This window comes from Physeter macrocephalus, chromosome 5 (assembly GCF_002837175.3).
Source record: "Physeter macrocephalus isolate SW-GA chromosome 5, ASM283717v5, whole genome shotgun sequence".
Lineage (NCBI taxonomy): Eukaryota > Metazoa > Chordata > Mammalia > Artiodactyla > Physeteridae > Physeter > Physeter macrocephalus.
In genome coordinates this window covers 23885369-23902879 of record NC_041218.1, presented here as the reverse complement: position 1 = coordinate 23902879, position 17511 = coordinate 23885369, and the positions used below count along the sequence as shown (strand labels likewise).

At 48.0% G+C, this 17511-nt stretch overlaps 1 long non-coding RNA gene across 2 annotated transcripts in view; it reads right to left on the bottom strand.

The window, feature by feature from the left end:
• Nucleotides 1–5259: 5259 nt before the first annotated feature.
• LOC114486282 (uncharacterized) overlaps nt 5260–17511 on the bottom strand; it is a 25899-nt gene continuing 13647 nt past the window's right edge. For both annotated transcript variants that reach the window (XR_003679739.1, XR_003679738.2), the window contains exons 3-5: nt 15384–15435; nt 11484–11513; nt 5260–5480 (exon numbers count right to left, since the gene is read on the bottom strand). This is a non-coding gene — a long non-coding RNA (uncharacterized lncRNA). The remainder of the gene's footprint in view (nt 5481–11483; nt 11514–15383; nt 15436–17511) is intronic.

The following is a 17511-nucleotide window of genomic DNA, read 5'->3' as shown; positions in this document are numbered from 1 at the left end:
GTGCATAGTCCATTCATCAAAAATGTATGGAATGAGGGCTTCCCTGGTGGAGCAGTGGTTAAGAATCCTCCTGCCCTTCCCTCGTGGTGCAGTGGTTAAGAATCCGCCTGCCAGTGCAGGAGACACAGGTTCGAGCCCTGGTCCGGGAAGATCCCACATGCCGCGGAGCAACTAAGCCCGTGTGCCACAACTACTGAGCCTGCACTCTAGAGCCCGCGAGCCCCAACTACTGAGCCTCTGTGCCACAACTACTGAAGCCCGCACGCCTAGAGCCTGTGCTCCCAACAAGAGAAGCCACCACAATGAGAAGCCTGAGCACAGCGACGAAGAGTAGCCCCCGCTCACCGCAACTAGAGGAAGCCCGCGCACAGCAACGAAGACCCAACGCAGCCAAAAATAAATAAAATAAATTTTTTAAAATTACATTTAAAAAAATGTATGGAATGAGGGATTTCCCTGGCGGTCCGTGGTTAAAACTTTGCCTTCCAATGCAGGGGTTGCGGGTTCAATCCCTGGTCGATCCCACATACCTCACGGCCAAAAAACTAAAACATAAACAGAAGCAATATTGTAACAAGTTCAATAAAGACTTTAAAAATGGTCCACATAAAAAAAAAATCTTTAAAAAAAATGTATGGAATGTGACTTCCCTGCGGTTCAGTGGTAAGACTCTGTGCTTCCACTACAAGGGGCATGAGTTCAATCCCTGGTCAGGGAACTAAGATCCCGCATGCCAGTGCAGTGCAGCCAAAAACTAAAAAATAAAAAATGTATGGAACACCTATGGGCAAGGTGCTGTGCTTGGGTGTTAAGAGGGGTGCAAAGAGGAATTAGATACAGCTCTTGCTCTAGAGTTACCTACAATGTAGGAGGGGGGAAAAAGCAAGGATAACTATAAGACCAAATCAAAGACCAAAATTAATTGAGTGTATATGCATCAGACACTAGGATAGACACTTGGCATACTTTTCTCATTAATCCTACTTCCCATATTTATTATTTTTCAGGCAGGGAAACTGAGGCTCAGGCAGGGTAAGCAGTTTGTCCACAGGCAGAGAGCGATGATTGGTAGGGCCCAGGAAAGGCCCTGGGCCTGTTTCCTCCAACACCTGAGCCTTTAAATATCTTCCTAGTAACTCTCATCTTCTCTTCCCTCGTACAGAACCTGACACCATCAGCGGAGAATCTAATACAAGGTAGATAGCCCATCGCAGGGGACTTCAAAAGATAGTTCAGATTATTTTGTGATTCAGATTTTGATCTAAGTATCACTTGAATTAAGTGGAGTTTAGCTTGGAAATATTTTTATTGTGCGTTCCATTTATTATAACAAAGTTTCTGCAGTTGATAGAGCAAAGTTCCCTGCCAACAATTGTTCCTCAAGATCTGATGGTGGGAAGAGAGTGGACTGACCTTTTAGAAGCAAATATGAATATCTCCAACCCATAAAAGCGTAACTTAGGCCAAAAGGTAGCTATCATAATAACTTCTACTTGCACTTTTAACATTTGTAAAGTGTGCATTGATTTGTTCAACAGATAATTATGGAGCACTTGACGTGTATAATAGTGTGCTAGGCACATTAGGGCACACAAAGGAATCTATAGCCTGGAAAATGAAATATTAAAAGCTAAATAACAATATAAAGTAATGGCTCCCAGCTGGGGGACAATTTTGGCCCCAGGGTTCATTTTGAGATGTCTGAAGACATTTTTTGGTTAGGGATGCCCCTGCATGTTCTGAAATGATACTTTTGCAATTGGTTTTTTTGGTTGTCACAACCAGAGGGGTGCTGTGGGCATCTAGTGGGTAGGGACCAGGGATGCTGCTGAAATCCTAAAATGCACAGGCTAACCCCTTACAACAAAGAATTATCCAGCTCAAAATGTCAATAGCACTGAGGTTGAGAATCCCCAATATAAAGCAATTACGTTCTCGTTGGTAATGCCAACTATGTTTATAGAAGTTGCAAGAAGAGACCCAACGCTATAGGTGGAGTAATCAGGGACAATTTCACAGAGGATAAAGGACCTGCCTGGGTCTCTGAAGGAGTTAGGATTTAGGAAGGGAGGGGGCCTAGAGGGGACATTCCGAGGAGGGAATATTGCATGGGCGAAAGTGCTGAGGTGAGGTGAACTAGGAGGTTTCTAGAAGAGTGAGCAGGCCATCCTGGATGGAGCATTATCTCCACTCCACAGTCTGTGGGTTGGGTCAGGCTGGTGGTGTCACATCTCCAGGTGACAGATGAGGAAACCAAAGCACAGAAGGCTTGAGAGCAGATCCTGTGATGGTCTCTGAGCTGGAGAAGAAGCCAGTCCTCCTGTTGCTCAGGCCCTGGGCTTTCTCCACTGTAGTCCCCCTCACCTGAGCCACGGTCCCACCCTGGACCGGTATCTGCCATGAGACGCATCACCCAAACAAAAGCTTCCTTCTGTCCTGAACCCAGCTGTCCTACTCTGGAAGATCACTATTTCTTTATTTGAAAAGACACCCTGTAGAAATCTAAACACACACACACACACACACACACACACACACACACACTCACACACTTCTAAAGCCAGAAATGGAGAAAAAGACTGGTAGGAAATGGAATCACGTCCTAAAGAACACAAACTCAAAATTAATAGTCAGTCAAGAGACTAGCTGGGGGAAGAGCAGCCAGTTGCTCAATAGAAACAGAGCAGCTTCTGGCTGGCTGTGGTGCTGTCACATGGTCACCATGCCCGGGAGAGGGGGGACGGGGGAGCGGGGACACGTAGGTCTTAGGTAGGTCTTCAGAGCAGATGAAATGGGGAGAAAAATCTCACCTGGTGGAGGGAAAGGGAGAACCAGGAGTTTCCCACTCAGACACTCTGAGGAGACTAGACCAAGGTGCTGTGAGGACAAAGGCCGATGCTGATCTGAGGAGGGAGGGTCCAGGGTCCTGGGGAACCATCCCAAACCCCCATTCCCGAGTCTGTTCTGACCACCTGGAGTCTTTCCTCTCCAGTGTACATTTAGGGGAGAAAAGACCCGGAGGCAAAGCATCTGGGAACAGGGTCAGAAAAGGGTGAAAAGGAGAACAAAGGGCAGGTGTTCTAGGCTAGTTGAGATGATGCGGGGCCTGGGACTTGGGGAAAGCACCAAGTGGATTTCCAGGGGCAGCTGCAGGCTTCACAGAGTCAAGGAATCATTCACCTGTGCCCTAAACACTGAGCAGGAGGGTGGTGAGGTCAGAGGAGAAGGATCACCGTGGACATTAGATGAGAGGTCCTGCGGGAGGCAGAGCCCCAAACCTGGGTCTCACTCCCACGCCTGCCGGCCATCCACATCCAAGGATGGGGTCCACGGGAGGAAGCGGGACCCCGGTGCCGGCCTCATGACTCTTCTCCCTCACCCCCTCTTTATCCCAGCCCTGGCCTCCAGGGCTTAAATAGATTGATAGCTTTGCCATGTGTCGCCCAGTTATTGATTGCTTTTGCATCTCCAGTGAGGATGAGGTTCTGGTCATGCAGGGTTGGTGCATGGGTGAGCGTGGAGTGTGGATTGGGGTGGTGGGTGGAGATCACTGGTCCAGGAAACATCTATGCCAAGACCACAGCAACTCCTTGTGCCCACGCCCACAGCATCCTCTGCACTGGATCCCCACGGAGATGCCCTTCCCCTCCCCCCCAGGGGCACAGGTGGCACCAAAATCCTGTCTTTGAGAACAGTCTGTCCACCCTCCCACGCTTTTAGTTCCAACCACTTCCCAGCCTGGCTGCATAAGAAAAATGTAAGCAATGTGCAGACTGCACTCTTCTCCTGCTGGGAGGCCCTGACATTATCACAGCCACAACAAACCCCGGCCTTCACCCCAACCCACTCCTGCCTCTTGCCTCTTGAGCAAAGGGATGCAGGGCACTGGTGGGGCCAGCTGGGGCCCAGGGTATCAGGGCAGGCCCCCCACCCTGGTCACTGCATGGTGTGGCCTAGGGAGTGGCTGCTGTGGGTGCTTCTCAGCCTCCAGGGTGCCCCGAGGGAACTGAAGGCGGGAAGGGGATGATGTGCCCATCCAGGGAGGGAGGGTCATTGGGGATCAACTTTCCCAAGTTTGGAAAGAGCCCCCCTCCCTCCCTGCCTGCCAGCCCCTGCCCCTTGCCTCCTGCCAGGTCACAGAGGGCAGTGGAGAGAGGTGAATGGGGCCTCCACCTCCTCCTTGGACTGAAGGCCTGGATGTTGGGAGGGGGAGAGACAAGGGGGAGGGCCCAGTCACAGGAGTGGTAGCCCCATGCCCACCTCACCTCCCCAAGCCTCCCTCCACCCCCAGGCATAGCCTCCCACTTGCCTAATCCGTCCAAGGGTACCACTGGGAGTGTCACCTCCCCACCCTGCTCCCAGGCCTTGAGACCCTGCTGGCTCCCACAGGCTGTACTCCCTCCTGCCCCACCCACTCACTCTGTGACACTATGAGGGGATGCTTGGAGAGGGATCATCTGCTCTCCTGTTTCCACCCCTGCCCCCAAGTCCTCCAGCTCCGACCCCAACTCCATCCTCAGGGTGACGGCTGCCCAGGCTACCTGCTGGAGACTTGGGCCTCTTGGCAAATCCCCAGGGCCCCTTGCAGGCTTCAGCCTCACCTGGTTACCTGCAGGCAGGCCCTGTACCCACAGCACTGGCTTCCCCTCCCTTAGGTGCAGCTGGACCTCAGCCCAGAGCCGCTGGGGGAGGCTAAGGCACCAAAGTACCCAAAAGGGCAACTTGGGGGTGAGGTGAGGAGGCAACAGTTCTCCCCTTCAAAGGTACAGAGGTGGGCCTGAGGACCCCAGGCCAGGGTGAGATCGTGCTGGGATGCCCTAGGCTCCTTCTCCCTACGTACACTGAAGAAAGGAAAAAGGGCGTTATATCTGCAGTCCTAAAATGCTGGGAGATACTGCCCTGTTTAGCTTCCAGCTGACGAAAAGAACTCTCCCAAGACTGAGAGCATATTTAGGAAGTGGTTCGGAAAGCTTACATCACCACTGACCTGCAGCCTAGAAACCTGAGCCAGCTGGGGGAGGGACCCCGGAGCGGGGTGTCTGTGACAAGACCACCGAGCTCACTGGCAGTTCTGCCATTGCCGCCCTAGCATGGGGCTGGCATGGGGAGTGAGTTCCTGGCACCTGGCCCCAGCCCTGGGCAGTGTGTCCCTAACATCGTGAGCAGGTGGGAGCTGCTGCGGCCACGCTGAACCGGGGCCTCTCTGCACGTGTGTGTCCACTCCCCGGCGCATCACACCTTGGCTTCTGCTTCCGGTAATTCATCATTTGTTTTTCTGAAGCTTGCTTGTCATTGTGACAGAAGATATTAAACAAAAGGTGAGGTAACTAATGAAGTAAGTTACTTGACAGAGCTTTGACAAATGTCAAGAGCTGCACATACACGTTATTATTCTTAGCGCTTCCAACCATCAAGGAGTGTCGAAAGTCCTTGCCAGACTCGGAGGGATCTGAGAGTTCATCTGATCCAGCTCTTTCATTCTGCAGATGAAAAATGTGAGGCTCAGTGAAGTGGTCTTCCCAAGACCACATGGAGGGGTGCAGCCAGATCTAGTGTACTGGCAGGAGCTAACTGTCCACTGAGCGTCCAACACTATGCTATACTCTACTTATATTAACTCATTCCACACAACAAACTATCAGGCAGAAATATTAATTTTATAGATGAGGAAACTGGCTGAGGAAGGGTTTTTTTTTAATAAATTTATTTATTTTGGGCTGTGTTGGGTCTTCATTGCTGCGTGCGGGCTTTTCTCTAGTTGCGGTGAGCAGGGACTACTCTTCGTTGCGGTGCGCAGGCTTCTCATTGTGGTGGCTTGTCTTGTTGCCAAGCACAGGCTCTAGGTGCTCAGGCTTCATTAGTTGTGGCGCACGGGCTTAGCTGCTCCGTGGCATGTGGGGTCTTCCCGGCCCAGGGATTGAACCCGCGTTGCCTGCATTGGCAGGCAGATTCTAAACCACTGCACCATCAGGGAAGCCCCCGCATTACTTTATGCTGCTCCTTTGTAGCCAGCTGTACCCCTGCCACCCCTGGTCCCTGGCAGCCCCTAATCTGTTTTCTGTTTCTATAACTTTGCTTTTTCTAGAATGTCCTATAAGTGGAATCATACGCCATGCAGCCCTTCAAGTCTGACCTTTTTCAGTTAGCATACTGCAGTTGAGATTCATCCAGACTGTTGCCTATATCAGTAGTTCCTTCAACCGCAGGCTGTTAATCCGCTTATCATCTGAAGGACGTTTGGCAGTTATGAATAAAACCTCTAAAAACATTCACGGGCAGTCGGCCCTCTGTATTCAACCAACGGTAGATAGCTTGGTTGGAAAAAAAAAAAACTCCAGAAAGTTCCCAAAAGCAAAACTTGAATTTGCCATGTGGAGTCTATTTACATGGCATTTACATTGTATTTATAACTATTTACGTTGTATTCCGTAACATAAGTAACCTAGAGATGATTTAAAGTATATGGGAGGATGTGCTTTAGGTTACGTGTGACTACTACGCCATTTTACGTAAGGGATTTGAGCATCTGTGGATTTTGGTATCTGCTGAGGGTCCTGGAACCAATCCCCTGAGGATACTGAGGGACGAGGGTTACAGGTTTTTATGTAAACATAAGGTTTCATATCTTTTGGGCAAATAGGAGCGGGATGCACAGCGAGTGTTGTTTAATTTTATAAGAAACTGCTGAACTATTTTCCAAAGTAGCCATACCATTTTGCATCCGCAGTTCTAGTTGCTCTGTATCCTTGCCAATACTTGGTATGGTCAGGGGTTTTTGCTTGCTTGCTCTTTTTGCCATTCTAATAAGTATGTATGAAGAGGGTTTTAAAATTTGCTTAAAATCATACGTATAGTGAGTGGCAGAGCTGATATTTAATTGTAATCTGTCTCCAAAATCCATTCCCCTTCCTCTACACATACTGCTCCTTAAATAATCCAGTTCCTCTACCTTGACTCAGAGCAAGCAGCTGGTAAACCCACTGCCAGTCAGAATAGCCTAGGTCACACTGCAGTAAGAACAACAACAAAACCCAAACCCCAGTGACTTCAAATAACAAAGGTTTCTTTCTCATTTATTCTGCATATCCTCTCTGGGTCAGATGGGACCTCTACTCCATGCTCTCCTCACTCCAGACTCAGGCTGATGGAGCAGCCACTAGCTGGAGCTTTACCACTTGCTCTGCAGAGGGGAAGAGAGCTCGGAAGGGCTCACAGAGACGATTAAATGCTTCAGCCTGGAAGTGATACCATCACTTCCACTTCCACCAGATTGGCCATACCTAGTCTATGGCCACCCCCAATCACTAGGGACCAGGGACCAGGCGATGCCATCCTAGCATGTGGCCAGAAGGCAGAGAAGAGGAAAAATTTGGTGAATAGCTTTAAAACCTACTATATGTATTGTAGATAATTGTTGATCATTCAGAAGATGCAAGGTAATGCTAAATGAAAAGGGGTTCATATAAAGCATCGCATTATTCTAAAGGTTAGTCTTATCCAAGATTTTCAACATGCTTTTCACAGTTGCCTCAGAAAGCCATGGCTGGGTGCAGAGGCCCTGCCACTACAGAGGCAGGCCCTCCTGCTAATATTTTCCCTGGATTCAGGAAGAGCCCACATGGCCTATAAACATAGTTTCCATTAAGGCCTAGCAACGGACTGAAAATCCAACCCTTCAGCCCCTTACTTTGTTTCCCAGATTCATATCGTTATTCCAGCCACTCCCTAATTCCCCTTGATTTGTGACTATGGGCAAGGCCCTTCATTCTGGGAGTAGCTGCCAGGTACCCTCTGAGCCTCAGGGTCATAAAGCTATAGGGCAGCTCAGGTGGGCTAGAGCAGGGAGCTGTGGGGAAGGATACCTCCTCTACATGGTCCTGCCTAAGTCCTTGGACTAGACCTCAGACAGTCTCCAAGCCAAAGCTACCGGGATTAGAACAACTGAGTATGAGTTCTAGAACAGGTCACGTGAATTACAGTAAGCTGGGCAGACAGAAGGCCTCCCTCATTTCCCCCACATCAGCTGTGTGCCCATGAGCAGAAATTCTCTGAGTTGTTTCTTCATCTGGAAAATGAGGAAGATCATGACCTCTGTTAACATGCTATGAGGAAGTTTGTAAATGAAGCATCTGGCACATAGTACTTGCTTAATAAATGGTAGCTATTATCACCATGATACTTAGAGCTAAATAGATGCTCTGTGCATTTTCAGTCAGACTCTGCAGTGAGTGAGTTCTAGGGGCCTGGGACTTGATTTCCCTTGACCTTGGGGTATGCTTAGAGTGACAGGATGGAGTATTATTGTTAATTGGTTAAAACTAGTGCTTTGTCTCCTAACTATTGAAATAACTATTTCACTGTTATTGTTTTCATTACATGTGCACACCTAATTTGCATGGCTGATATATAAGCCCGGTGTGAATAGAGATGTAATTAGCAAAAGTCCAAATGGTGATTAAAAAGAAATCTAGAGAAACTTTTTCTAAGATCTACTGCCAAAGAGCCTTAAGCAAGTAAAAATTAGCTTTCGTGTCTTTTACAGGGCTTCCCTGGTGGCGCAGTGGTTGAGAGTCCGCCTGCCAATGCAGGGGACAAGGGTTCGTGCCCCGGTCCGAGAAGATCCCACATGCCGCGGAGCGGCTGGGCCCGTGAGCCAAGGCCGCTGAGCCTGCGCGTCCGGAGCCTGTGCCCCGCAACGGGAGAGGCCACAACAGTGAGAGGCCCGCGTACCGCAAAAAAAAAAAAAAAAAAAAAAAAAGAGGTCATGTCTTTTACAGTTTTTACATTGCTGTTCAGGTTTTAATTTTTGAGTTTGTAATTATTGAAACTTTACGTATTATGGTATAGTGGCTAATAAAAATAAATAAAATCTGTGAACATTCACTTCAACTTTTTCAAAACAAAATGGGTCTGTCTGATGGTTATACTCAAACCCGTCTGGGGCTGAGACAAGGCTGCCCCCTTCTGGAATTTTCCAGTACTGTAATGATTCCTTAAAGAGGCAGGCTGTGGGCCTTCCACCCCAGCTGAGAAGGGGCCCATGTGTTTCCATCATTTCAGCTGTGGGTCTAAAGGTCTCTCCATGCTGCACAGAACAGCAGACACAGTGGCCCTCAAGTTTCCTGGGGTTTTGTTACTCGTTGAGGAAAGCAATCACATTTTCTACTTCCCCACGATACACTGGTATAGTGCTGTACAGTTTACAGAGCAGTTTCATGCACTTTACTTCACACGTCATGATAACCCTGTGAATTAAGACTGGACAAAAGTTTTTGTCATTTTGCATGGAAGAACAGAGGTTAAGAGACAGCAAGTGATTTGCCTAAGACCACACTATCCCTAAATGGGAAAAAGTTCTAGAATCCAGGACTTTGGTTACCTAGGTTTGTGTTCTTTCTGTGTAACCATAATAAAAATATTACTTTGCTTTTTAAAATAGCCTATTTACGATGTGACAGTTCAGTGAGTCTCAGCTTTGGCTGAACATTAAAATCCCCCGGGCTACTTTTAAAAGTAATTCCCATGCCTGGGCACCACCCCAACCAAATACATCAGACTCTGTGGGTAGGCTTCCAGGCATCCATGAGTTTCATTAACTCTCCCAGGTGACCCCAATGTAGAGTGTCACGCGCCATTGTGTAGGTACTTTATAAACACCTCATTTAAACCTCATTACAATCCCATCAGCTAGGTATTGTTACCCACGTTACAGATGAGGAAACCAAGGCACAGAAAGGATAAGTCAATTGCCCAACTCACCTTGGATAGTCCCTATTACCACGATTCCCAAACTGTGTGTCACGGTGCTCCAAGTTGCCACAGTGAGGTTCCACAGGATATTTGAAAACTTTCGGGGATAAATTACTCGTCATCCGCCAGGCATCATGTGCACTACTAGCTCAAGGCAACTCACCGCTGCTACAGTAGATGGCACTACATGCCTTCCAATGACGTCACTTTTTTTTGCAAAACTGGATTTTTCAACATGAAATCAGTGTGGAACGGGAAATGAGTCTGGTGGTGTTCATTCTGATTCCAAAGTTAGAGAAGCAAGGCAATGCCCAAGAGTCATAGATATCCCATTAGTAACTGTGGTAATTTAAGAATGAATTACAATATTTTCTCTTTCAACTTTTGTGTCATTTTTCCAAATGGCTATGCTGTTAGGACAAAAATATTTATTAAGTTGTTCGGACCTGACTACTTAATAAAGGGAAATTTGTGGCATTTTGGGAAAAAAGGCACTGACACACCAAGGGCATCCACTCTAATGTCAAAGTCACACAGTGAAGATGCAGAGGGAGGATTTGAATTTGGTCAGTCTGAAGTGACCCAGAGCCTGAACACTTAACCTCTCCTCTTTAAAAAAAAAAAATATATTTATTTATTTATTTATTTGGTTTCTCTGAGTCTTAGCTGTGGCATGTGGGCTCCTTAGTTGTGGCATGCTAACTCTCAGTTGCGGCATGCATGTGGGATCTAGTTCTTTTGACCAGGGATTGACCCCAGGCCCCCTGCATTGGGAGCGCGGAGCCTTAACCACTGCGCCAACAGGGAAGTCCATAACCTCTCCTCTTAACTGGGCTCAGTCAGTGCTTTACTTCTGTGTCCTGTCCTAGATGCCAAACCTTAAACACTGAGTTAGGAGTCAGCCTGGAAATGGTAGAACAGACATAAATTGAACATTACTATCAGGACCACAAATTATTACCATGTCCTTTGGCAAGTTACAGAATGTCCTGAGCCTCAGTTTCCTCATCTGTAAAATAGGGATAGCAACATCTACACTACAGAGTTGTTGTGAGGATTAAACAAGATAAAAATCATAAAGCATCTGGTATAGAACAGGTACTCAATAAATGTTCTTTCCCTTTCTTCCCTCCTCACTTCCATGACAGACCTGGAGGCAGAGGGACACACCAGTGTCCACAGAGGTGTGAAACACACACATGTAATCTAACCATCTGCCTGTGCCCAATTGTCAACACATTGTATATACATACATATATACCTATAATCACAGCACCTTGGCAATTAAATCAGCACAAAATAAACTGACAGAACAACGAAGCAAATAAAGTTCTTGAACTCACTCCCCTTTCTCCACATGGCCTCCATGGGTAGCTACTGCTATGGAGAGATCCTCTGCCAGCCCCACGGTATCGTGCAGACTCAGTTAGATCCATGCCACCCTGCCTCTCCAGTTGCTCAGTATATCACTGTACGTGACGCTGGACCAAAGGGCTGCTCAGGACCTAAAAACATCTTCCATTTCATCTCAACACACACACCCTCCCGCCATTGGTTCTAAGCAGCGTCAGCCCCAGAACAGATGATCACCTTCCCAACATGTTACTCACAGGAGGAGACCCCTACAACCAGCCAAGGTACCTGAGCTTTCACCTTTAGATATTATTTCTTTGGGATTGAAGGCTTTTTATAAAATAGAACTCTCTCTGTAAGAGGTAAATCTTATGTCTCACCTGGCAGCTGGTTAAACTTCAGGTCAGCTTCTGGGGAGGAAGTGAAAGAAGAATCAGTGTCCCAAACACATTCACCTCATAAATATCTAGTGAGCATATACTATGTGGTAGGCACAGGGGCATGGGCATGAACAAAGTGCAGTCACTGCCCTCAAGGCTTATGGTCTAAAGGACACAAACTAGGAAACAGGTAATTACAAATCCCATGTGATATACGCTAATACAGGAAGGAAGTATAGGCATACGGGGGCACATAAGAGGGACAGAATCCAGACTTAGAGAATCAGCAAGGACTTCCTGGAAGAAGTGAGATATAGACTGAAACTTAAAGGATGAAAAGGAGTTAGCCAAGTGAAAAAGGTGGGGAGCATTCCAGGTAGAGAAAGCAGGAGTACACAGGATAAGGTCCAGGGATAGAAAAGCGTAGTGGGAATTAGGTGCCTACAATTGTGCAAAGGGTTGGGACATGGTTATGACCTGCTTTTGAGTCTTTTCAAGTCCAAACCCAGGCAAAATTTTCATGTAACAACTATTTACTGAACTCCCACCACGTGCAAAGAGTCTCCACTGATGTGGGGAGGGTGTGTGTATGTGAGGAAACCTACATACCACGACAGTAGGAGCCCCACATTAACCTTTCCTATCTTGCCACGTCTGGACACCACCTCCTTAAGACTCTCACGATCGCAGGCTGGCATCCTACGCTGATGGCAGGCCTGGTTTTAGTCTTGGTTCTCATGTGTCCTCGCTATGGACATGCTCTGCATTCTGGCAGCCCTGATGAGAGAGCTCTAGCCTCAGGCAGGGCTTGTGCTTCTTCACCCCTCAGCTTCCAGAGGCAGTGGGTCAGAAATGAGGGGACAAAGCAAGGTGGCACTGCACCCATTCTGAGCTTGAGAGGCCTGGAGACATCTCATTGCTCCTATCAGAAACTTAAACACAGGGAAAGGTGGCAAAGGTGATATTTACAAAAGTAGCTGAGGGTTGGACGCCAGCATTCTGACCACAGCTGAGGAGAGGACTTGGCTTATTCTATTTAAACCTTTGGAGCTCCCAGGTTGTGCAAGGCAGAAGGTTGGGGTGTTGTCAGAACAGCCAATCTCAACATGCTCGCTAACTCATGTCCACGTGGTAGCTCCTGGCATGATGCCCTGGGCCAGTCCTCATGTCCACCCCACCCTCGACTCCAAGTACCTAAAACACACATCTCACCACTTTTGTAAAACACCAAACTCACCATCTTTAGAAAGAAAAAAAATTATAAGCAAGATCAGTCAGGATAGAAATGGTCCCCAAGGAGACAGTGCTTCTGAGAAGCCACTGAAGGCTTCAGGCCTGGCTACTCAGTCCTTGACCTACTTGTAGCCAGGCAAGACCTATGCCCTTCCCAGCTTTTGGAAAGACTCAGTCACTCTGGCCTTGCCTGCCTAGCCCAGCTTTGCTGACCTCATGGGTGCAGGTGGAGGCTTAGGAGGACCTTTCACCTCCTTCCTGCCCACTCATTTCCCTGCTGCAGCCAGGTCCCTACAGAGTGCAGGCAGACACCTGTCACACACAGCCTGACTCCTCTGATGTGTGTTGGAGAGGGGGAAGGGAGGATGGTGTGCTGGACAGGGGACGGGAGTTTGACAGGACTCTACCACCCTACACGGATTTATGATTCTGGCCCACCCAGGTTTGGGGGGCTCCCTAGGGCACGGGTAGCTGCATGGCCATCCTCAGGAAGGTGGAGCAGCTGCCTCACTGGGTTCAGGGACCATTGCCTGCTGGAGGCCCTTCCACGAGAAGGACAGGGGGTCTCACAGACAGACCCCTCTGCTAAGACCCAGAAGAGGGCAGACCTGGTGCCCCCAAGCCACCTCCGAGCCCTCGTACCCTGCCCCGCCCAGCAAGCAGGAACACTGGTTCCTGCGGTAAGTCGGTGACGGTGACTGACGGTGACGGTGGGACTCTCCCCGCCTCGACGTCTATTTTCAGGGTAAAGGTGAGGACAGGCTCCTTCCCCTTAGGGCAGCCCAGAGCAATTTCCGGCTGAGTCAGTTTCCCGGGGAGAGCGGCTCAGGCCAGCTCAGGGCTCGGCTCGCCGACAGGGATTTGCCCACTCCCCTCCTCCGGCGCTGAGCAGCCCCTGGCGCGCCCCTGGGCCCCTGGCCGGTGGATGGGCGGATGGACAGACGGCCGCGCGGGAGCCCCAAGCACCAGCCTGCTAGAGGGGAGCCGGGAACATGTGGGCGAGGGCGGGGTCCTGGGCCCCTCGGATTGCCGGAAGCCGGCGCTGTCCAGCCAGAGAAGGGACTCCTTGACGCCAGCAAGTCGGGGCCCTGCTTAGATTTCCCTTCCCACCTGGGACAAACTTAGTATCCTCCAGGCGCTTGCGTTAAAGAGTGATATTTCCCCGATCAGGACTTTCCTAGTAAAGTAACTATTGTTGCTAAAAGGAAGAAGTTGTTGTCTCTGATGGCCCCTTCCACACTCAGGAAGCACGAGGAAAAGATATCTAGACACCTGAGGCTTAAGTACGAAAGGGAGTGTAAGAAATAGTTAAGAGTATGGATTCTAGCATCCTGACCTGGGCTTGAGTCCTGACTTTGCCATTTTTTGAGCCGTGTCACCCAAGGTGAGTTTCTGTTGTTTCTTAGAGGCCAATTTTTTCATCTGCAAAATGTATAATAATTCTTATCGCACCTGTTTCTCAGGATTGCTGTGAGGATTAAATGAGACAAACGTGGAACACGCTTAACACGGTGCCTGGCACATAGTACCAACTCAGTACGTGGTTGTAAAATGTGCCTTTTATTGGACAGCACTTCATCCCAAAGAGTGGGGATTTCACACAAAAGGAAAATATATTTGAGCAGGCGGGTTCTGTATGGCCGCGCAAATCACGGAGGAGACTACAGCATGTTTCCCACCAGTCACCTCAGTTTCCCTCCTGGATAAAACGTAAGCGAGCAGGACCCTATGGGGCCTTTTCCCAGAACAGGACTCCCCCTCTTTCCCCTCATGTCCTCTGCCTACCTTTCGTCTGTAGAAAAACTAGTCAAAGAATAAATTTAATCAGAGAGGTGAGAAAATGCAGAAAGAAAGAAAAACAGTCAAGCAAGACAAAGTCAAGGACCTTTAGTTCCTCCTCAAGGGCAATAGGTAATATTCTGAGCCAGGTCCTTTGAGCTGTTTTGCAGATACTGAAACTTCTTCTTTGTGGAAGAAGTGAACTGTATGCCACCCACAAGAACATAGACCCCAGACCGGTTGGAATCAGAAGGTTGAAGATATCCACTCCCACCAACCCATCAGAGGAATGTCCATGAGATGATCACAAACACCACAATCCCCCTCCCTCACACTGTCTTTAAAAACCTTTCCCTGAAAGCCTTCAGGGAGTTCAGGTCTTTTAAGCACTAGCGGCCCTGGATTCCTTGCTTGGTGCCCTGCAATAAACGCTGCACTTTCCTACACCACCAACCGGGGTCAGTAGATTGGCTTTACTGCACGCGGGCAAGTTTGGTTCGGTAACAAAAACAGTCCTAATTAAAGGCATCTAGGAACTAGGAAGCTAGAGTGCTTCCTAAAACGACCAATCCTCGCATCTGCCACTCCCCACCCCTACCCACCCCCCCCCGCCCTCCGCCCCACACAGGGTCTCAGCCCAGTCCCCCAGAGCCACAAGGCAAGATGCAACGTAGATGTCTCCATGTTGGCTTCATACAATCAGTCTATTATTTGTTTTATTTTGCCGTGCCACTTGCGGGATCTGAGTTCCCCAACCAGGGATTGAATCCGGGCCATGGCAGTGAAAGCCTGGAATCCTAACCACTAGGACAACAGAGAACTTGATATTTGGTTTTTTAATCATATAGAGTATAGATTCTTCCCCTCCCATTTGTCCTTGTAACTTACCATTGTCTAATCTAGAGTTGCTTTCTGGAGGCACGAAAAATCTCAGCTGAGTCTGAAAAGATAAATAAGAGTTCATCAGATAAAGAAAGAATAGGTCATTTCAAGTATTGAGACGAGCACAGGCAAGGCTCAGAGGCTTCCCAGGACATGTTCTGTGGAATAATATGCGGCTCTGTGTAAAGGAATCTAGGTCCTGGCTGAGGCACTATGGCATAAGAGCTTAGCACGTGAACTCATGGGCTATACTGCCTGGGTTTGAATTCCAGCTCTATTACTTATTAGCAAGTTACTTAAGTTCTTTGTGCCTCATCTATAAAGTAGAATCATAGTAATAATACCCAGCTCCTATTGTTGTTGGGATGATTAAATAAGTTGATATATGGAGAGAACTTAGAACAGTGATGGTGCATAGTAGGTGTTTCATAAATGTTTGATGTTACTATTCCCAATTCATATGTAAGCTTTGGAGCAGCCCACCTTTTTCTTTCACCATTCAACCCAAGTACACCCTATACAAGAAACTTTCTTTGATTAATCTGAAATGCCTATCTGTTGCATACCACCCAAATGCACTTAATTTCTGGATATCAACATTTTATTTATTTATCTATTTATGGCTGTGTTGGGTCTTTGTTTCTGTGCGAGGGCTTTCTCTAGTTGCTGTGAGCGGGGCCCACTCTTCATCGCGGTGTGCGGGCCTCTCACTATCGTGGCCTCTCTTGTTGCAGAGAACAGGCTCCAGACGCGCATGCTCAGTAGTTGTGGCTCACGGGCCTAGTTGCTCTGCGGCACGTGGGATCCTCCCAGACCAGGGCTCAAACCCGAGTCCCCTGCATTAGCAGGCAGATTCTCAACCACTGCGCCACCAGGGAAGCCTCAGGATATCAACATTTTAACAAACTCATTCTCTAACACTATCCTGGGGAATTGGTCACATCAATAGAGAAGGAAGTTTACTGCAGGAAATCAAGGAGCTGTCTTGTGATACAATGACTCAGTTATACATTCAACATTCTGTCAGCATGTATTTACTGAGCACTTATTATGTGCCAGGCATCATGTTTCACATGCCTTCCCCTAGAGCCCCACACAGGAGAATTAGGTGGAGGGTGATTGATTTAAGAGTCTCAGAAAGATCAACCTTTGTCTCCAATCTTTCTCCTCCTGACTGCTTGAAAGATTTAGCACTGATTTCACTTCTTCAAACCCTTCTTAAGGGTGATGCATTCTGTTGGGTCAAAGTTCTAGGTTACCCAGAGAGGTCATACGTTAGATATTTAATATCAGTGAGAATTCCATTATCTGATCAACCCATTTTCTGGAGCAAATGGATCCATAAACGGCTTTGGTGGGGCTGTGAACACTGGAAATCACATGTTTGTCAATTTGTGCATTTTTCCCTAGGAGTTCTATGTCAGAAAACATAAGAATTAGATAATAGGACAATCTTCCCAATACAAAACACCTAAAACATAGCAAAGATTCTTTTACATGCATAGCAGAGCTTGAAGAAAAAAAAGGGGGGTGGAATCTGTAGGGGCAAAAGACAAACAAACATACAAAGCAACGAACAAAACGTGTGCTGTTGTAGGTGTTGTCAGTGAAGCTGTGGCTGTCCTGAGGGTGCTGACCAATCCTGATAACCGAAACCTGGAGTACAGCAGGGCCCTCTGGCTATGCTTTCCAGGAAGGGTGGGCCAGGAGAAATCTGGCCACCAGCAAAGGGAGGGGTCAGTGATATGTGTTTGTCTCTACCTGCATTCTTGACTTGAATAAACAGTTTCCAGGGAGAATTTGCGATTCTGTGCTTCCGGTGAATTTGAGAGTAAAATGTATACTACGCGTGGTCTGGGAAGACACAAGAGGGAACATTAACAAAAATTGGAAATGGATTGGTGGTTCTTTGAAGGAGCTTTGTACAAAGCTTCTCTGGAGGAGTTCCCCCTCACCCCAGGCTACATAGGATTCCAACACAAAAAGTTTGGACAAGTGGAGCTCAAACTAAAAAAAAAAAAAAAAAAAAAAAAAAAAAAAAAAGGGCTTCCCTGGTGGCGCAGTGGTTGAGAGTCAACCTGCCGATGCAGTCGACTCAGGTTCGTGCCCTGGTCCGGGAAGATCCCACATGCCG